General features: G+C 39.8%; 1 long non-coding RNA gene across 1 annotated transcript; it reads left to right on the top strand.

Annotated features, from left to right (window-relative positions):
- Positions 1-19,683: 19,683 nt before the first annotated feature.
- On the top strand, positions 19,684-22,293 carry LOC131912723 (uncharacterized). The gene is made up of 2 exons (XR_009379697.1): positions 19,684-19,801; positions 22,002-22,293. It is a non-coding gene; the product is annotated as an uncharacterized LOC131912723 (long non-coding RNA).
- Positions 22,294-22,732: the final 439 nt, after the last annotated feature.

Here is a 22,732-nt window from a genome sequence, read left to right as displayed (position 1 = left end):
ATCTATTATGAATTTATTTTTGTATTTATTTATTGTGTAATAGAAAACAATGAAAATGTTACAATTTTATGTCTGATAATTTTCTTCTTTATTTCTTTTTGACTGTCCTAAATTGCTTATTGGGTGTGAATTTCACAAGCATTACCTGTATTAGCAATAACAGTGTTGCTGGTGAGGATTGAGCCTTCTCCAGGCTTCAATCACTGGAGTGGCTTCACCGTGACAGCCACAAATAGTGTGATGGAACTTGTGGCCATTTCAAGGCCATAGCTCTTGAGATCCTCAGGGGTCAGCCCATGCATCTTTTTGTACTAGTTAACACTGTGATGGGCCAGGCTTGCCATAAGTTGCACCCTTAGGAACTGGGTGTTTACAGCCACCATGTAAATTTTGTATATGACCTTGATAGGCCTTGTATCCCAGATTGCTCATTTTATCCAGCCGAGTGGGGCTGGAGCCCTCTACAGAACAGGGAGCTGGCAGAATTGCCAACAGCAGACCCTCAGAAGAAAGCACATCATGTTAGACTGCTTCTTCCTCCATAGGTTGACGTGTATTTGTATGCACCATATTGGCTCACCTAGTGGCTGCTGCCAGATGGAAAGGCTATTTTCTTCTTTAAAAATGACACATCTCAGAAACTGGAATTGAAGAAACTTTGTACTTACATGTGCATGTCCAAGAATTAAAAAAAAAATGTTTGAAGTATGTCATAGGATACAAATTGAAAAGAAGAAGTTAAAGTATCGCTATTTGCAGATGACACAATAGTATACATAAGCCATCCCAAAAATTCTACCAGGTAACTCCTACAGCTGATAAACACCTTTAGTCAATTGGCTGGATACAAGATTAACTCAAAATAAGCAATAGCCCTCTTATACACAAATGATAAAAGGGATGAAAAAATCAGGGAAACAACACCCTCCACAATAGCCACAAACAATATAAAATATCTTTATAAAATATAAGATAACTCTTAGCCAAGCAAGTGAAAGACATGTATGACAAGAACTTCAAGTCTTTGAAGAAAGAAACTGAAGAAGAAGATATTAGAAGATGGAAATATCTCCCATGCTCATGGATTGGTAGGATTAACATAGTAAAAATTGTCATCTTACCAAGAGCAATCTACAGATTCAATGCAATCTCCATCAAAATTCTAACATGATTCTTCACAGACTTTGAAAGAACAATACTCAACTTCATAAGGAAAAATAAAAAAGCCTGGATTGTAAAAGTCTTTCTTTTGGGCCACCAACCAGCTCACAAATCATGACATGGATAATTATTAGATATGAATGCTAGGCCTTATCTTATGCTTGTCCCACTAGCTCTTATAACTTAATTTAACCTGTTTCTCTTCATCTACACTTTGCCTTAGGGCTTTTTTACCTTTCTTTCATTCTGTATTCCCTACTCTGGCTGGCTAGCCCCAGGAATCTCCCTCTCTATCTCCTTCATTCTCTCTCCATAGCCTAGATTTCTCCTCCTACTTATTCTCTCTGCCCACCAACCCCACCTATCCCTCCTCTGCCTAGCTATTGGTTGTTCAGCTTTTTATTAGACCTATCAGGTGCCTTAGGCAGCCAAGGTAAAACAATAACACACCTTTACATAATTAAATAAATGCAGCATAAACAAATGTAATACATCTTTACACAGTTAAAGTAGTATCCCACAACACTTCCCCCTTTTGTCTAAATAAAAAGAAAGATTTTAACTTTAACATATAAGACTGTATATAATAAGAACAAATTATCAGGTAAGAATTCCATTTACAATATCCAGTCCATTTTTATTTGACAAATTCAGAGAAAATATTTCATAATTTATCCTATCTTGATGAGTTCAAAGCTCTGTATCTAGTTTACCTTTCTCTCATAACTAAGGAAAACTGCAACTATAACTATCTAGTTTTCGACTCCATCAAAGACTCTAGGAGGATATAATATTGCCTAAGTAAACAAAAAATGCAGTGAAGCCACTTCCAAAACTATAGAAATGACAGAGATATCTGGCTGCCTGGACAGGCACCCAGGGTTCTTCTGCAATATTGGGGCATCCATCTTTAGCCTATAGACCTAGAATATCTGGCAGACTTTTCTATGAAGCAGGAATTATGAAGGATTGTCCCGCCTTATCTTGGCAAAGTTCACAGTCTTTTTCCTTTGTGTCCTGCTTGTCCAGTTTGTACAATATATTGTCAGCACTCAAGTCTCACTACTCTGAGGTCTTCTATTCACAACCCTGGAGAAGTTCTGGGAGCTGGCCTCCACCTGGCTGCATTATATCATTATACCAAAATCCATGCCAATGTAAAATATTTGAGGTTAATAGTTGTCTTTTTATCCTATATCCCCCCTAAACAATAACAAACATCCATAACCTCCTGAATGACCAAAAACCACCCACCCACCTCTTGGGAATGTGGGTGTTGTATTCTCTAGACTGCATTCCTGTTGTTTGAGGGCAATGGCATCTTTAGGGAACCCTCAAAAATTTGAGATAATGGTCAAGTCCTGAAAAAACTAGTTGTAACATTTTTTGTCCAATCTCAGAATTGTTTCCATGCAGAGAAATCAGTATATATGTCATATGTCTTGTAGTTTTTCCTAGTTTATTTCTTTATGACTATAGCCAAAATTTTCAGGAGGTCTCCCCTAATCCAATCTTGATCTCCATTAACTTTGAATGAATCCATAGCCTTTCATTTCCTGTTGAAACAAAAGCATAACCTCTTCCACAATGCAATACATTTTTTGAATTCCATTTTAAAGTCAAGACATCCCTAAAGTATCCAAGCTAGTTTAATTCAGTAGTCCCTTTTATAATCCAATGTCTCTCAGTGGCTGTCATTCACTCATCGGCATTAAAAAAAATTCAAAGTCAACACAACACAATACAGGATTCAGACTCTCTGTGTATTTTCCATCTTGTCATGGCTTTTTTCTTCTATATTACTTTACTCTCTCTTTAAAGACTTTACTTATTTATAAACTATTTACTTTTTTCTATGACTGTCTATACCCATTTTCTTTTCTTAAGCCTATGCACCTTTTTAGACACATTGTATCCTGTTTAGAGGATTTTTACTGTATCTGTAGCCTTTTCTGACTGAGTGAGCCAAACCTTAAACTGCTAAGCAGGTTTACACTGGCAACTGGGTCCATGAGAGCCAAGCTTTATGGGAGCTATATCTAATTGGAAGCTGCATTTAACCACCCCAGCTCTAGGATGTTGTTGCCCACATGGTAGCAGGTGCTTTTACTTAGCTTATTGTTTCTACTTAACATGTCAGTTACTCAAGTGTTCACTGATAGGCAGATTCTCTTAAAGGATCTGTATCTGTTGTTGGGTTGGTTTTGTTTCTTTTCTTTTCTTTCTTTTTTTTTTTTTTTTTAATTTTTCAGCTTTCTCAGGCTATATGTGGAAATTCAATCCCTACATTGTAACGCCAAATGTAGGAGGCTTTCTTAGACCACCAGCCCCCAAATTATGACTAATAACAGAGACTTGTTATTAGTTATGGATGCTTGACCTTATCTTATGCTTGTCCCACTAGCTCTTATAACTTAATTTGACCTGTTTCTCTTCATCTCCATTTTCCCTTGAAGCTTTTTACCTTTCTTTCATTCTGTATGCCCTACTCTGTGTCTGGCTGGCTAGCCCCTGGCAGCCTCCCTTTCTTTCTCCCTCATTCTCTCTTCATAGCCTAGATTCTTCCTCCTACTTATTCTCTCTGCCTGTCAATCGAGTAGAAGCCTCATGCAAGGGAAACTTCTATGAGTCTACAAGGATGGCCCCAGCCAAGATTCCTACAGCAGTAGATATATAGCCTGAACTGGCCATCCCTTGTGATCAGATTGGTGACTACCCTGGTTGTCGGTGGAGAGCCTTCATCCACTGACTGACAGAGGCATATTCAGAGACCCATGGCCAAGCATTGTGCTGACCTGGGGGAGTCCTGCTGAGCAGAAGGAGCAGGGATTGTAGGAGCCAGAGGAGTCAGGAACACCAGAGGAAAACCCACAAAAACAGCTAGCTAGCCTGCCTCATGGGAACTCACAGAGTCTGAACCAACAACCGGGGAACCTGTGTGGGACCAACCTAGGCCGTCTGCATATATGTGACAGTTGTGTAGCTTGGTCTATTTGTGAGACTCCTGGCAATGGGAGCAGGGTGGTTCCTGGTGCTTTGACTGGCTCTTGGAAACTTATTCCTCATGCTAGATTGACTTACCCAGCCTGAATATAGGGGGAGGTGCCTGGTTTTATGGCAGCCTGATATGCCATGCTTTGTTGAAGCATGTGGGAGGCCTGCCCCTTTCTGAGCAAATAAGGAGGGGTGGAGTGAGGAGGGTGGAGGAGAGGGGGGATGGAAGGAGAGGAGAGTGGGGAAGCTGCAGTCAGGATGTAAAATAAATTAATTAAGAAAAAAGAAAGAAAGAAACTCCAGTGAGCACAGATTTATTTAAATAACTAGGTATTTCCATCAGCCTGGGAACTTAAGTAATGATGTGGGTGGTCAGTCTCTGTTCCCCAACCCATGAGAACTACGTACAGTGAGTGAGAATAAACTTTGCTTTGCTGAGCCATGAAAAAAGAAAGAATAGAGATTGCTTCTATGAAGAATCACCAATTCCTTAATTTTTCACATTCCATATTTCTGAATGCAGTATCTCTTGCAACAATAATCTCATCAGTATTATGAAGCCCTGAAAGTAGTTCATAGGTCACTGGCAGTATTGAGATGTGATGAATTACGTATATATGTTACAGGCATGACATTTCCTCACAGAATGAAAATGAAATGTAAAGAAGAGAAAGAATTCAAAGGTTTTGACCTAAGAATATAGAATGCTGGAGTTGACATCAACTGAGACAGAGAAAGCCACAAATGGAACTAATTCAGAGGGGAAGAGCAGAAGTTCAGTTATAAGGATGTTGACTTTGAAATACCTATTAAAGATTTAGATGCAGATGTAGAAATGAATAGAAAAGTCTTGAGTTTGTGTGTTCTAGACATAGTTTAAAAACTAGTATCCAAGCCAGATGTGATGGCTTATGCCTCTAATACCAGTATGTTGTGAGAATTCGTTCCTTTCAGCCAATGGTTTTGGAGTAGTAGAAAGCCCTAGGGTGTGGCCTTGCCTACATACATGACCGCTTAACAGCAGAGAAATAGGGGTCATGCCCTGGCTCGGGTGAACAGAGCAGGATGGTTGGTTCCCATGACCCCTGGGCAGAACAAAGGACAATGGCAGCTGGATAAGCAGCAACATCTACTTTTTTCTGTATCAATGAGTATATTATCCCCATTTTATACCTTAATAAATTCTTGAGAGTCTTTAACAGACTCTCACGGGTTCACATAACAAGTGGCACCCAACGTGGTCATGGATTCACATAACACCAGTACTTTCTAGGCTGAATGAAGAGTTTGTTGAAGTTCAGGGCCACCCTGAGCTCTTGTGGAGTTCTAGACAAGCCTGGGCTACAAAGTGAAGACTTGTTCAAAAAAAAAAAAAAACTAACTAAAATAATAAAATTAGAAAGACATCACATGTGAATGGCCTTCAAATCCATGAAAGCGCATAGAGTCACTAAGGATGTGAGCAGGTAGGACGACAAGGACAGATCAAAGTGTGAACCACTAGGGGCCTTGACATCAACTGCTAAAGGTAAACAGGAGTGTCTGCTGCTAAATACTGAGAATAAATAATGAGACAGGAAAATCTACAGGAGTGTGAGGCTTGGAAGCCAGGCAAATGAGCATTATGGAGAAGTACATCAGAAAAGAGAAGACCAGCCATGGTACTTTGCAGTGTAAATGTTACTGATGATGCTAATGAGGCTAAATTAGAAAAGCAAAAGAAAAACCTTAACAAAACAATGATCACACAGCTTATATCAGTTTACAGTAGGCAGAAAAATTGCCACCCAAAGATGTCCATTCCTTAGTCCTCATGTCATACAACATGGAAAAGAGTAACTAAAGTTATAGGTAGAATCTAATTAGCTGGGCTTTAAAGAAAAAGGTTATACTGGATTGTCCACACGGTCCAATGTATTCAAACAGTGCTTGAAAATGGAAGAGGGAGGTAGGAATAAGTGATGAAAAGTGGGAAGGAGTCCATTTACTGTTGATAATCTTGAATGAGGAGCAGGCCATGATAGGAGAAGGTAGGTGGCTTCCAGCAGCTGGAAGAAAAAGGGAACATTTTTCTCTAGAGCCTTTGAGAAAATAACACTACTCTGCCAACACTATGATTTTAGCCCAGTTAAGCCCTATATTCTAGGCTTAGATAACTATAAAATAATAAATGGTTATTTCAAGCCACTAATATTGTGTTAATTAGTTATAATAGCAATAAAAAACTAGTAAGAGGAAGCTCTTAGTTGTATCATGATTTTGCCTTAATTTTCAGCATATATATATATATAGTGGCCAGTGTAGTGAAACTGCAAATATGTTTTGTGGATTAGTGTAGCTAAAAGTAATCTTCCATAATCCACCTACCAATAGTGCAAACTTTTACGAAACGGATCCACAACAAGGAAAAGATTAGCATGAAGACAATCTAAAACAAGTGTTAAATGTAAATTCAAAGCATAGATTTGAGAGAGAAACAGAGTAATTGACAATAGTTTTCTTATGTTCACAGGGCATCTGAAGGCCCACAGTGAATGAGAACAAACTGAAAGTAGTTTTTCTTAGAATTTTTACATTTGTTTGTTTGTTTATGTGTATTATGAGAAGGGACATGCCACAGAGTGGGTGTGGAGGTCAGAGAACAACTTACATGAGTCACTTCTATCCTTCTATCACTTCTATCCTTTGACCATAAAGGTCCCGAGGGTCAAACTCAGATTGTCAGGCTTGGTGGCAAGTGCCTTTACTTGCTGAGGTATCTTGCTGGTCCCCATAAAACTGTCAGGAGAAGCAGCATTTTTAGTATATATTTCATGACTTTACTTGGAGAGGGGTCAACAAACATCTATCCACACCAGGCACCAACAAGAAACCAATGAATCCACCTAAGTCTAGTTGGGTGAACCAATGAGACTAATATGGATTATTTGCAGAAGTTTGGGAAACTTATGTGGCAGCTCCCCAATTAAAGCCCCCTCTCTAGAAATTGTTAAGCACTTACACATCCTTGAATTGGGGGCGGGGCTCACACTCCACCTCTGCCACCTTATGTATTGCCTCCTGTGTATGCTGCCTATGAGCTACTTTTGAGTGGTCTTTTACATCAGCTTTTGTTAGTAGACCCAATCTTGTGAGCCCTTCATGCAGGAAATCATATATGCTCTCATATTAAGGTGTCAGTGCCCATATAATACCTGTATTAGTTACTTCTCTGCGGCTATAATAAAACACCATGACCACCAGCAATTCATGGGAGAAGAGTTTGTTTAGGCTTATAGTTCCAGAGGGATGATTCCACCATAGAAGGGAGGCATGGGGATAACCAGCTGGTATGACAGCAGAAGCAGGAAGCTGAGAGCTCACATCTTGAAAGACAACAGGAAGCAGAGAGAGTGAACTAGAAGAGGGAGAGGTTATGCCCACTCCCAGGGACAAACATCCTCCTGCAAGGCTGTACCACCTAAATCTCCCCAAACAGAACCACCAATGGGGAACCAAGTATTTAAATATCAAGGCTGTGGAAGACATTTCTCATTCAAACCACCATAATCCCCAAAAGGACAAGTTTCACAATGTTCCACCCCTTTCTCCTACATTCTTTCTACTCCCTTTTCCATATTTCCTGAGCCTTCGAAAAATGAGATAAATATATAATTATTCTCAAATTAAAGGCTGAGTATTGGACCTCTGTGATATAGAAACAGTCTGTCTCTGCATTTTGCCAGTTATTAATATCCACAGCTGCTGTCGTCCATTGGAAAACAAGCTTTCTTGACCAAAATTTGCAACATCAATAAACTATAGATATGAACATAAATGTTTAGAACTCAATTTGACAGGCATACCATACACACCTAGCCAAACATAGCTTCCACACTAGGACCTATGAACTCCCCAGCTCTAAGTTTTCATACTTGTTTACAGTATAAAATCTAGTCTCCTTTCCATGAAGTGAGCCTTAAATCTAACAGGAAAGCAATTGGTTGCACTCCTAAGAGTCATGCCGCTATTTCACCAGTGAGCAAACCTTGCCTTGTATGGTGAGGTCCATAACCAAGCAAGACAATTGGTAATAGTACTCTTCACCATGAATCAGCACAACCCTTTCTGGCACTATGAAAGTTAGTTAGTAGGGAGGAAGCTTCCTGCTTAGTCCTAGTTTGATTTCTCCGTGACCCATAACCAAAGCATATGGTAACTAAAACAGAGCCTTACCAACCAATTCTAGCACACAATCCATAACAGTAACAATAGCCTATGGTATTTCGGGATCTCCATGGATGAAAACTCACAGAAAGATAACCCACCCCAGCACTTGGATATTCATTCAATAAAGATGATTCGGGGTATGCCTTTTTTTACCTACACACAGTGGATTTTTTAATTTAAACTTCTTACCTAATGTTCTTACACTTATCTGCACAAACAGTCACAGAATTTTTCTTACCCTGTTGAGTGTTATCTATGCCATACCCAGCCATAAAATTCCCATGAATTTCACAGCTGCACCTGACCTTGCACCTTGTGCACACCGATTCCACTGAGTGAGCCTCTATGCCTTTTGGATGCTTTTCTAATCTGTAGGACACTCAGAGGTCAGCATTATATTGTCTATTCAATGAAGCATTTTCACAGCAGGTGGGGAGGTTAATAAAAGAAAGTTCTGGGCCCATGACAAACAGTGAGGCTACAAAGGTAACCTAAGACAAGTACTCTGAACTGAACTGTTGTCCATTCCTGGAGAATGGAAACTGACCTTGGAATTCAGGTGCTAGGAAAATACTAAATAAGGCATTGACAAGGTCTGATACAGCATGGAAAGATCTTATCAATTATTTAATTGTTCTGCCAAAAAGCAACATTGAATACAGTGGGATAGATAAGGGTCACTTCTTTACTTATCACTAATCCACAGTCATTTCTCTTGAGCCATTCAGCTTCTTTTCCAGACTTTCGGAGCTGTTGAAAGGGCTTTGGACTGAGCAAATAACCTCCCTTCTCTAAATCTTTGCGGCTGCTCTGATTTTTTATCACATCATCCAGGCATCCTGTATTTTGGGGTATTTACTACTCTATGGGGAGTGAGCAACTTTATAGACTCCCTCTTTACCCACCCAGGAATGCCTGCCTTTACTATTTGCTGGTCAAATCCTTCAACAACGGTATGTAGAGTGTATCCTAGCAGTACATCCATCCTTGGTATATTTTATGGCAGGATCTATCTCGGGAAGAGGAAGCTGTATTACTCATTGTCTATGTCCCCACTATAATCAAACTGACCTTATCTGCCCCATGTCCCATAACCTCAAAAATCAGGCTGTTATTGGCTTTTTCATTTCTGGCTTAAAAGTCTTTCCCAGTTCAAGGGATTTGGAGGCAGACTGCCTCCTGGTTGTCATAGTTTCTTACACCTGGCCATTATTAGGACTCCTATTTGCATCCTGAACCATAGACTTTTCCCTTTCTTTGTATTAAAGGTCAAACTTGAGGGTGTTGGGGGGTTTTTGTTTGTTTGTTTGTTTGTTTGTTTGTTTTCATCACATTACCTCACCCTCATCACTGTTTTATCCTTCCCATGGACTTCTGGTTTGGGGATCATAAAGAAGTTATTTATCATAAATCTAATTTGTCCTCTCTGTTACATACTCTCCAAGCATAAGAAGAGCAAGCCAACATCTCCATCTCATTGTCCTTTCTTCCATTCTTCTTGGGAGTTCATAGGACAGAGTAAAGGATAGCAAATGTATGTCTTTTTCCCATTTAATTCCCTCCTGATGCAGGCAAGTCCTCTCTTGGCAAACAGTTAAATTTCAGTTGCTGTCTTACCACCCGTAGCAGGGGAAATACAACTTTTGCCACAAAGTACCTTTGATCGTGTATCTTATTTGCTACTTTCATAGATGGCAAAATATTTTCTAATACATCTGCTGTTTGGGGGCAAACCCCTGTGTTCACCTAGAATACCCCATCCATCAAGATGACTCACCCTATGTCATAAAGAGAAAGATGTTCACTGTGGGATTCCCCTCATAGGTACCCCCACCTTCAGATGAAACAGCCTGTTTTATATTTTGTCACCCACAAGAGTCACAGTGCAACTGCTACTACAGCAAGAAGGCATGCCATTCCATTCTTCAGGGGGAAGAGTGGGCATATCAGGAATGCCCTCCATGAGCCCCTGGTCTACTATCTCAAGAGTTCCATAAGAGCCTTTAACTGATCCCAGTCTTGAGAGGTCTTGTGGAGGTAATCACAGCCGTTGTTATTTTGAGATGACTCTGGTTATGTCATACTTAAATGGTGAGCTCCAAAACATGAGAATGAAAACAAAATCCATCAGAAGACAAATTAAATAAGTGTGATAATGGTAAGAAGTCTTAATATGTAAACCAAACTGTGAATCATGGAGAAAAAAAGCATGAGAGTCCATGAGAAGCTGATGGAAGAACAATAGCAAGTAGACAATTTTGCTTTTAAAATCTTAGACAGCACAATTTCCCTTTGATTCTCCCGTGGAACTATCACAATCCACCACTGACTTAAACTGTGAAGGATTCATGGGCTTGAACTCTCTAGGTCTAATCGGTCACTAACTCCAGTTCCTGCCAATAGCCAAATATCTCAACACTGTCAGCTGCTTCTGCAGTTGGAGCCAACACCACTTCTTACTTGGTTTATTGAAAAGCTTCCCAACTTCTCTCCTGGCTCTAATTTTTTGCTTTCCAGTTTCCACCATTAAAATCTTTCCCATGGAGGCCTAAGAGTGGAAATCAGATCATGTATTCCCAGTTAAACACTCCACTGGCATCCAAGGCTTTGTTTGAAATGCAAACTCCTTGTTGTAGCTAGAGTTTTCCTGCCTGGTCCACGGTCAGGGCAAATCTCTATCACCTGCCAGTCCCACAGCTGCTCAGACCCAACCAAGTAAACACAGAGACTTATATTGGTTACAAACTGTATGGCCGTGGCAGGCTTCTTGCTAACTGTTCTTATAGCTTAAATTAATCCATTTCTATTAATCTATACCTTGCCACGTGGCTCGTGGCTTACCGGCATCTTCACATGCTGTTTGTCATGGCGGCGGCTGGCAGTGACTCCTTCTGCCTTCCTGTTCTCTCAATTCTCCTTTCTGTTAGTCCCGCCTATACTTCCTGCCTGGCCACTGGCCAATCAGTGTTTTATTTATTAACCAATCAGAGCAACAGATTTGACATACAGACCATCCCACAGCACCTTGTCATGGATTATGGAGTAGTCCTAAAAATCTAATCACTCTCTTTCTTGTCTTCGACTCAGTACTCTAGTTGTAAACATAATGAACTTCTAACACCTCTTGCAGCACAACAATTTTCATAGCCTGAGCCTTTAGTGTACATTTTACCTGCCTCAACTACACTTCTACATCCCCTACTCCTTGTCCACTGGCCTTCACCAGACTAATTTTACATGTTTTAGATCTCAAATACAAACATTACTTTCTATAGGCATTCTTCTTTTATTTCCAAAACTGAGTCAAGTGACATTTCATGGGCTCCCAATCAAATGCATATTATATTGTAGTTGTTTGTGTGTGTGCTTTCTAATCTCCTTTAGTAAACTGTTAGTACTGTGGAGAGAACAACTTCATCTTGAAGAGCAAGTTAACTGTTACACCAATCAAAATACCTGTCATATAATAAGGTCTCCATATTTTTTCATTCAAATGTGAAATAAACAATATATATCTGTAAAGACATAGAAAGAATGGGAGGTATAAGACCCACACAAATCAAATGTCGGTGTTATTTATTAGAATGAGCTGTTATGGCAAAAGGTTTGGACAGAACACCATTTTCACAACTCTAGAATCTGAGAAATACAAATATTCAAATCCTGGTGGACACACTGTTAGGGATGAGCTACATTCTGTTCATGGACAGTTGCCATCTCATGCCTTCACATGGCAGAAGGGACAGGGCATTTTCTGGTGTCTATTTTATAAGGGTACTAATTGTATTCATGGTGATTCTGAGCCAGTTGCCCCTCGATGTTCCTACCTCTTAATAACATCACATTGGAGTCTAGGGTTTGCATATGATATGTGGAAAAACCAAACAATCAGTCCTATCATAATGTAATTAGTTAAAATTTATCTTAAGAAATTAGAAATTTAGCAATAGGAAATATTATAGCCATTTGTCATCAACTGAATGCCAGATCACTATGCAGGACTTAAATCTGTCCCTTTTCAATGAGTCTTAGCAATATAAAATAGTATCTGTGTCTGTGTCTCTGTGTGTCTGTGTGTGTGTGTGTGTGTGTGTGTGTGTGTGTGTGTGTGTGTGTGAGAGAGAGAGGGGGGGGTATCAGTCCTCATTTTTCCACCTTGCTTGAGACATCTCTTATTGTTCACCAATGTGTATACCAAGTATAAATAGTTGTCTCAGTTACTTTTCTATTGCTATAAAGAGACACCATGACCAAGGCAATTTATAGGAGAGTTTATTGGGCTTACAGTCTTAGAGGATGAGTTCATGGTCATCATGGTGAGGAACATGGCAGCAGGTAGGCAGGTGTGTCACAGAAGCAGTAGCTGAGAACTCATATCTTGAGACACAACCACAAGGTACAGAGGAAGCTGAGAGTCATTGTGGGCTTTTGAAGCCTCAAAGCCAGCCTCCAGTGACATCTCCTCCAATAATGCCACACCTCCTAATCATTCCCAAACAATTCCACCAACTGGGGACCAATTATTCTAATATATGAGCCTATGGGAGGCTGGGGAGTAGAATGTAGTGGTTTGAAAGAGAGTGGCCCCTATAGGCCCAATATTTGAATACTGGGTCTCCAGTTGGTTGAACTGTTTGAATGGATTAGGAAATGTGTCCATGTTCGAGGGGAGCTGTCACTGGTGGTGGGCTCTGAGGTTTCAAAAGTCCACACCATTCCCAGTTAGCCCTCTCTCTTCTTCCCGTGTGTGCATCGGGGTGTAAACTCTGAGCTATTGCTCCAGTGCTCAGCCTGTCTGCCTGCTGCCGTGCTCCCCACCGTGATGATCCTGCACTCACCCTCTGAAACTGTAAGCCTCCATGTTTCTTTTATAAGTTGCCCTGGTCATGATATCTCTTCACAGCAATAAAGAAGTAACTAAGACTGAACTCACAGACACTACAGCACCTGGTTTTTCTGTAGAATCGGGTCCTCTCACTTATATAACAGGCACCTCACCCACTGAGACATCTCCTCAGTCCAGCCTTAGCAATATTTAACCAAGATATAGTCCTGCTCCCTCAGTAAGCAGTGCTGAATACTATCTCTAAGAAAGGACCTCGTGGCTTTTCTCTTCATGGAGACAAGTTACATGAGTTACAGAAAAACCTATCTCAAAAAAATTTCATTTTTAAATAGCCTAGTGTGTTTCTCAGAGATGGGGCAGGTAGGACCCTAACTTAACTATGTGTCCACACTGAATACTCTCTTAGCAGCTCAGGTATCATGTCTTGGAAGCATATAAAATGCCAAGTCTCAGCCTTCTCCAACACTCCCTACAAGGTGAACTGAACTCCTGAATTCAAGAGCCACTGGCTGCTCCTTTTCCATGGCCACTGGCAGACAATATGTAAATAAATGAGCGGAAGTGGGTCCCAATAAAACATTATTTACAAAAATATAGGTAGGTTAATTTTGCCTCATTGTCAATATTTTCTAATATTTGCCCTATTATATATTTTTAAAAATCATTTTATTGTAAACTTTATTAGCATTGTATGCATCAAATAATAACCCACTGGTGGGAAAGTCTACACTCATATACCTTTTTATTCCACACCCCAAAACAATATTCTTAGTGACATGTAGTATGTGCTTATATATGATAGTGGTATATAATGTGTGCTTAGAGTATGTGTGGCCCTAGGCTCAATCTTCACTACCAAAAATAAAATAAAAGCAGTGTTCTGTTAGCCAGCTTTGGCACCGAACAGTCTAGTAACAGTACAGCTCTTGTTAGAGTCAGAAAATGTATGTTTAGTCTCTGAAAGCTGTTTGAATTTTCCTTAGGCTTGAATCTTTTATTTTCTCACCAAAGTATGTACATATGTAAGACTGTGGGAACCCATAAAGATTCTAACTTGTCAGAGTTTATGTTGCTCTCCAAGGCTGCATAATAGGGTGCAAAAGTATGATTACCAAGTGTCTCATCAAGGCTTAAATATAAGATGTTTTGCCGTGGGGCGTGGTTACCAGGTGTTTTGAAGGGTCTACACTTGGTTGTACTTTGTGCTTTGATCTTGAAAGGGGGAGGTATTTTGCCTCTCCTCTTGCTAGTGTATAAAAGGCCCATTAGAAATACACTCAAGGCTGCAGGGTATTGACCCAGGGCCCTCCCAAAACTAGCCTGTGTCTCTGTCTTTTCTCTCCATCTATATTTCCTATCTAACATTTCCCAGTTCCTCCCCTCCCCACTTCAAGGGACCCTTCGATAGATCGGGACTGAACCCCAACACTGGGCCCCAACCTAAGACTTTGTTTAATGACTCTGTTTTACACTGCATGGAACCTTTTTGTTTAATTGTGTGAGTATCTTTCCTTAACACTAGGACAGAAACACCACTAGAAATGCCTCTTATTCTGATATTAATGATACCACACCACCCCTGTTTTCCAGAGCTCTTAGTTTTGTGTTATGTCCACATATTTCTCACCTTGCTGATACCTTCTTGGAAAGGTTTGATGATCCAATTTGGTAATTTATCTTCCATTGTTTCCATTCAGCTACTTAACCCCTCTACTGAGTTCTTTATTGAAGACATTCATGTTTTTCATGCTATTTCCAGTAGAATTTATGCAAATGTATTTTTCTGCTGTAAAAAGCCAATTTCCAATTTGAATCAGTTAGGAATTACTTATCCTGTAACAGAAAATCTATTTATACTGTGGCTTACACAAATTACCCTGTTTATTTTTCACTAACAGCAAAAAATTTGAGGGTATTTTTCAGCATTGACTCAAGAGTTCCAAGTAGGACTGGAGATATGGCTCAGCACTAAAGAGCACTGGTTGCTTTTCCAGAGGACCAAGGTTTGATTCCCAGCACCTACATGGTTCCCAGAACCTCATGGTAGCCACAACCACCTGTAACTCCAGTCCCAGGAGATCCAACACCTTTGTCTGGCCTCCTTGGCCACTTCACAAATGTAGTGCACAGAGTGCAAACTGATGTAGCAAAGGCCTCTTCTCCTACTGCTTTTTCCTAGTGGTAGTGAGATGGTGACTGCTCGCCCCCCCCCCCCCCCGCATCTTGTAATAGAAATCAAGAAGTAACAGGAGAGGGGAGGAGCGAGGCAGAGGGACTATCTCTGTTAGGCAAGCAGTCTTCTCAGAAGTCCTCAGCAGATTTCTGTTTTCCCTACCTCATTAGCTATGAATATGTCATGTATCCAACTCCAGCTCCATGTCTTTATTGCAGACCAGTTGTTGGCTTTCTTAGAACATGAAGGCAATGCAAATTCTGGTTGGAAATGGTACTGAGTGAGCCAACCTGGAGTGTCTGCCACAGTCTCCCTTGTCTGAGGTTTTCTTTGTTTATTTGAAATTCTCTCTCTGGTTCACGAATCTGTTCACCCGGTGTGATGATTAGTCTGTTTTTAATATATTTAAAAACTGAAGAGAAGAAATGAAGACAATAGCTTAAATCCAAGTGTAAAGGAGGGTGAAAATGGCAGAGCTGTTAAAAGAATGATAGATAGAAAAAAGAGAGAGACATTCTTTTGTACTTACTAAAATTAGGATTAGTCCATAAGTCCAATCTGGCACAAAACTATGCTTGAAAAACATTATTTTGTCCTATAAAACTCATATAATAAAATTTCAGTATCCATGTGTTTATATATTGTTTATGACTGCTTTACATCAGCAGAATTGAGTAGTTTCAATACAACTTTATATGGCCCACAACCAAAATTATTTACTGCCTAGTTGTTTTCCATATATATATATATATATATATATATATATATATATATATATATATATATATATAAACAAGGACTTGTGTCATTATAGGGTAGAATTATGTTTTCAAGTTTCAATATAAATGTAGATTAAATTCTAATTAAGTTATTTAGTATTCCTTTCCACTTACATGGGACCTATAAAATCCTTTTTTTTACCTTTGAAGTGTTAAAAAAAAACTGTTTGCATTCTTAGATGCAGGGTGTATAATTTTCAATAAATCATTCAAAGCTGTACACACTTATCCAGAAAACTGATAGACTGTGCCATCCTCATTTGCCCTGCTGGAGGTTTCTGTCAAAGTCGTTTTGATCTCCCTTGCTCCTCCTTCCTCTTAGATGCTTATCAGCATGCAGCACACAGCATGCTGGGTTATCATAGTTCACTCCCATGATTCTGTCAGCATGCCTGCTAATGAGAAGGATCAATTCACGAGTCAGCTAAGTGGTCTTGCATTTGAAATTTAAAAGACACCTTAGAAAAGTAGAAATCTAAAGAGTACAGGAGTCCTATAAGCTGATCTCCAGCACTTTTGCTGCCCATTTTAACCACAAAACGGTACATATTAACATTATTTTAAATAGTCCAAATTTATAGCCACTCTACTTAAACATGGGATAACTTGAGTTGGCCACATAAATTGTAGTTCTATAGAGAGCATAAGCCATTGTCAGAACTCAGCCATGAGTATGATTGCTTTTAAAAGAGAGAATACTCAGTTCTCCTTTCAGAAAGATGACGTCATGGAAACCATCAACTACAAGAACTGGATAAGAAAAAACAATCGCTTGTCAGTATATTGAACTGACGTCAGCCAACTCTGAAGAGCAGCTACCACAGAAAATTTAAATTTCCTTAAAAAATAAAAGTAGATCATACATTAAAAAAAATTTAATGGTCAAACACAAACATGAATTCCAATTAGTATACAAAGAGAAGATATATATATATATAACTTAAGTACCAGGAAGATCATTATCTTCAACCTTTTCAAGGTCTATAAAATGGGGCTGAGAAATTATTTTTTGTAAAATGATCCTAAACCCAGTGAATTATCTTAATACCCTTTGACTTGTGTATTTTTCACTTGGCTATATGCACAAAATGTTAACAAAATACAAATATAGGGTTTTAAGATATAGAAAAGACTCTTAGAAGGGGCAGTCTGCAAGGTCAGTTCTAAAAGATAAACATGGTTGTGGTTATCACATTTTGGTGATGAAATGTGAGCCCTGACCTCCAGGTAAGGTGTAGGTGGCACACATGGACTGCCAGAAAGGCTAAGATGTGATGGTGTGTCTGACGCAGATTTAATTTTTCCCCAAAATTCTATGAAATGTGCAGATAGGAACTCAAAAAGCCATTCAGTGATATCTCTGGGATCAGATAGCCATGCTTCCTACTTTATCCTTTTAGTAACAGTTAAGACCATGTGGCATGATTTTAAGGTATAACAAACCCCAAGGGGAAATAACCTGCCATAATAATTAAATTCTTGGGGTTTCAAATTAAAATTGAGTTCAAACCCTTTCACTAATGCTGTTTGACCTCATAAAGATGAGCCCAACATCTCAGATGTCACTAATTAAAAACAGAGGGAATAACAATGGGAATTTCACTGCAATGTTGCAAATGAGAAAGAAATAATGTATATAATTTTCTTATTCCTGTTTCACAATTAAGAATTTGTTACATGGGGCTGAAGAGTTAGCTCAGCCGTGGCGGCTCTTCCAAGAGGACTTGATTTGAATTCCTAGTACCCACATGGGGCTCACAACCATCTGGAACTCCAGTTCCAGGGGATCTGATGCCCCCTTCTGGACTGCTTGAACACCAGGCATGCACGTGCTATACAGATAAACCTGTAAACAAAACACCCACACACATAAAATAAAAATAAATCAATCTTCAAAACAAAGTTAAAAAGACAAAACATGATGCTAACATTTTTTTAAAAAGAATTTGTTAGCCGGGCGGTGGTGGCGCACACCTATAATCCCAGCACTCGGGAGGCAGAGCCAGGAGGATCTCTGTGAGTTCGAGGCCAGCTTGGGCTACCAAGTGAGTTCCAGGAGAGGCGCAAAGCTACACAGAGAAGCCCTGTCTCGAAAAACCAAAAATAAAAAATAAAAAAATAAAAAAATAAAAAATAAAAATTGTTGCATAGTATGTATGTCATGTACATCATGATGTTTTGTTTTGAAGTATATACACATAATAGTTAAATATAAAGTTAGCAAGTTCATTAACTCATATATATACTTGGGGGCAATAGCACTTAACATACATTCTTTGAATTTTTTTCAAGAATAAATGCATCATCATTAAATTTAATTTTTTTCTTCGAAGAATATTTTATTAAAATTTTTACTGTGTTCACATCAAAAAATTCACCAATGGTAACACAAAGTCTCTGCAGATTGCAGCTTCCTAATAGAAGGAAATAATACACATCACCCTCTGCAGAGGGTAGCAGCAAGCATTACTGGAAAAAATAGAAATCATGAAAAGGAGAAAACTACCTACAGCTGCTTTTGTAAGGAGTTCATGTTTCTGACATGTAAAAATCAAAACAACATAATACAGTGGACAAAGAAGTCAGTCACTGATGCAACCTAGCAAAATAGTGTAGGGAAGAGGTGGGGCTCTCCAGAAACAATGACTTCATAGAAATCAGACAGGTCACTCCCCAAAAGATGATTCACAAAATTCCCACTCAGAATCAAGTCCCAAGCTGGAGGAATGGTTGGTGTTGGTTGTTAACTTGACTGGGTTGTGCAATGTCTGGGATTGGTGAAGTTCATCTGGGTGTCAAGGGAGACACTTTCGCTATGGTTTGGGTCTAGAGTGTCCCCAAAATGTCCATGTGGTAACAACTTAGTCACTAACCTGTGGTGGAAGTTAGGAAATGGGACCCAGTGTGAGAAAGGTCATTGAGGAGTGTCTTCAAAGAGGATATTGGGCCCCAGTCCCTTTCGCTTCTCCTTGCTTCTGTCTGCAGAGAGGTGGACAATCTGCCTCCTCTGTGCTCTCTTATACGGCACCCTGCCTCACTACAGGCTCAAAACAATGGGGACAAACAACATAGACTAACACTTCTAAAACTCTTGGCCAAAATAAGCCCTTTCTGTTACCAATCTTCTCCGGCATTTTAGGACAGTGACGGAAGGTCAGCCGACACACGCTCCTTCCCTCCCATTTCAAAACCTGAGTCCTCTTCCTTTTAACCAGTCAGCCTGCATAGTCTTCCCGACAGGGGAGGACAGTTACATGTGTGAATTTATAAATAGGGAATGAATAAAACATTATCAAAGTAAGATGGACTGGGCACCCAAATCTGAAAAGGCGGAGCATTTAAAAGCCCTGCTTGGAAAGGGTCGGCGTGTGGTGAGGGAGAGCAATGGGGAACAAATGTGAGCAAAGTTCAGTCACAGGTGTGAAAACGTCATAATGAAACCGTTATTATTGTCTACGAGAAAACACATCATTTGAAAGCTCACTCTCTTCCGTCATTATGCAGCTCCTTTGTGACAGCTGATTTTCCAGTGACATTTTTTGCAGCCCCTTTAAACTTAGCTGAAAGGAACTTGGAGGCCACAATGTCAGCAGCTGTTGCCTCCAGGATGAACTACTATTTGGGATGAAGCATTCATAGGTTTGTACTGTTACACTCTTCTTGGTTCCTCCCGGTACCACTGTGGCTTAGATATCCTGAAGCATGCACATTATTGTGATGGTGAAATACAGGTCATTTTTCCATGATCCATGGGTTAAACCTCTCTCCCCTCCTAGGTAGTAGATACCTTTAATGTGACTTTTAGAGATTCATCCCTGGCCCATAAAAAGAAGCCAAAGTATTTCTCCCCACTATTTTAGTCCTGGGCACACTAAATGGAGACACCCTGAGTAAATTTGGAAGCATTCTTCCAAAACAACAGTGTCTCCACCACATCAAGGCTGAAGATGAATGGAGGTGAGCTCTCTAATTTGTTAACCCTCTAAAGACTGCCAAATGAGTCAGTAATGTTTTAGTGTAGGTAAGCATAGCATAATTCATTTATGAATGTATTTGTTAAAACAGTCTACCCTAAACAAAGGGGCAGATTGAACCAGGGCAGGAGGTATAAAATGCCATTGTAAAAAGCTTTGTTGTTGGTTATTTGTTGTACTCTTTTGGCTCTTTGAGGGGCCCACCACCCAGCTCCCAAGTAAATCACGTGGGGGTTTATTATTTCTTATGAATGCTTGGCCTTAGCTTGGCTTATTTCTAGTCAGCTTTCCTTACCTTAAATTAGCCCGCCAACCTTTTACCTTTGGGCTTTTACCTTTCACTACTTCTGTTTATCTTTTCTTTCCTTCTTATTCCGAGTCTGGCTGGGGAGCTGGCCCCTTCTTTTCTCGATCTTGCTCCTCCAAGATTTCTCCTCCTCTTTATTCTCTCTGCCTGCCAGCCTAGCCTATCCTTTTTCCTGCCTTGCTATTGGCCATTCAGTGCTTTATTAGACCATCAGATGTTTTAGACAGGCAAAGTAACACAGCTTCACAGAGTTTTAAAAAATGCAACATAAAAGAATGCAACACATCTTTGCATCATTAAACAAATATTCCACAGCATAAACAAATGTAACACATCTTAAAATAATATTCTAAAACAGAGCTTCCCATGTATCGGGAGTTGTTAGCTTTCTATATTTTAACTCCATTAAGTCTTAGAACCTATAGCTCATGCTCACAGTGTAAGAAATGTGCTAAAAGTCAGCCAAACTGCTTAGGCTCCTAGCAGCCACACTTGTTTCTGAATTCGCATTAGCACGGAAAATGAGTGAGCTCGTATCAGTGGATCTGGAGCTCTGGTCTGGTAGCAGTCTGTTTAGTTGCTTCTAGGACTTTAGGCTAGGGAAGTCATAAAAGGGGGAGGCCAGCACAAACCTTAAACTTACATTTCTACCCAAATCAACAAATCAAGCAAACAGTGACAACCAATAACTACAGCTCCAGAATAGGAGGTAATATAAACCATGGTGCTACAATAAATGCACAGAAACATTTTATTTGTGCCCAACATTGCTGAAAATTGGGAGAGAACAGTGCTCACACCACAAATTTATAATTTACTTTCAAAGAACTTATAATCCAGTGATCGTTCTCAATCATGGAAGACTACAGAGTGGTCAAGTGTTATGTGAGAAGCTCTGAGAATTAAATGATATAAGAATTCAGAAATATATGTATGTAGGTAGGTAGGTAGGTAGGCAGGCAGGTAGGTAGCAGGCTTTCTTTTGGGCTACCAACCAGCTCCCAAATCATGACAGAGAGAGTTATGAATGCTTGGCCTTATCTTATACTTGTCCCACTAGCTCTTATAACTTAATTTAACCTGTTTCCCTTCATCTACATTTTGCCTCAGGGTTTTTTTTGTTTTGTTTTGTTTTGTTTTACCTTTCTTTCATTCTGTATGTCCTACTCTGAGTCTGACTGATAGGAAGCTGCCTGGCTAGCCCCAGGTATCTCCCTCTTTTTCTCCCTCATTCTCTTTCTCTCTTTTCTCCCTTTTCTCAAGCCTAGATTCCTCCTACTACTTATCTCTGCCTGACAGCCCTGCCTATCCCTCTACTGCATAGCTACCGGTCATTCAGCTTTTTATTAGATCAAATAGGTGCCTTAGGCAGGCAGAGTAAAACAGCAACACATCCTTACACCATTAAACAAATGAAGCATAAACAAATGCAACACACCTTTACATCATTAAACAAATGTAGCATAAACAAATGTAAGACATCTTTGCCTACTTAAAGTAATATTCCACAACATATGCACATATATATCATATATGTGTGTGTATGTGTTTCTTGTAGAAATGTCCTGAAGAAGAAGGGTTTGTGGTTTGGATGGGAACAGAAACTTGAACAGGATGGAGAAGAGGGGAACAAATGTACTTGCCTCAGCACCTGAGCCAACAGGCAATGCTACCAGGACTTGTTTCAGAGTCCAGAGAGATTGACACTCAGTTCCTTATTCCTCCCCTGGAGATCTCCGGGTTGTTCCTTAGAAAAGAAAAAGTTTCACAAGCAGGACTTTGAGAATCAAGTCTCATTTCAATTATTTATTATTTACACATCTGGAATAAAGTCCTCTGCAATATCGGAAGAGTGATATGACTAAGTCTGTCTCATAAAATAAAATGGGTCAGAGAACTACACATGTGTAAATTAGTAGCGTTGCCATTCTCAGTGTCTGTCCTGCAATTTGTGAGACTGGAGGAGGGAAGTGCAGCTCAGATCACAGCTTTTTGAACTGTGGGTTCGTTACAACGCCTTATGGAGTCAAGGTAACTGACGGTGAGGGCTGTGAAACATCCGGCCACAGGAATCATAGGCTTCTGAATGCACATGCAAGAACTAATTCAAAATCAACTATGTGGTTAATCCAAAGTCGCTGGCAGGCTTCCCATCAACCATCCTATGACTTCACTGAGGCTGTTTGGTCTGAATATACAGCAGTCACACTGCACTGTGCATGACATCACACCAAGGAATACCAACAAATGCCTGAAACACCTCAGCTCAGATTTAAGATTATTATAGTC

The sequence above is a fragment of the Peromyscus eremicus genome, chromosome 6 (assembly GCF_949786415.1).
Source record: "Peromyscus eremicus chromosome 6, PerEre_H2_v1, whole genome shotgun sequence".
Classification (NCBI taxonomy): domain Eukaryota; kingdom Metazoa; phylum Chordata; class Mammalia; order Rodentia; family Cricetidae; genus Peromyscus; species Peromyscus eremicus.
Note: the sequence above shows the minus strand (reverse complement) of the source record. Positions and strands in the feature narration are given on the sequence as shown.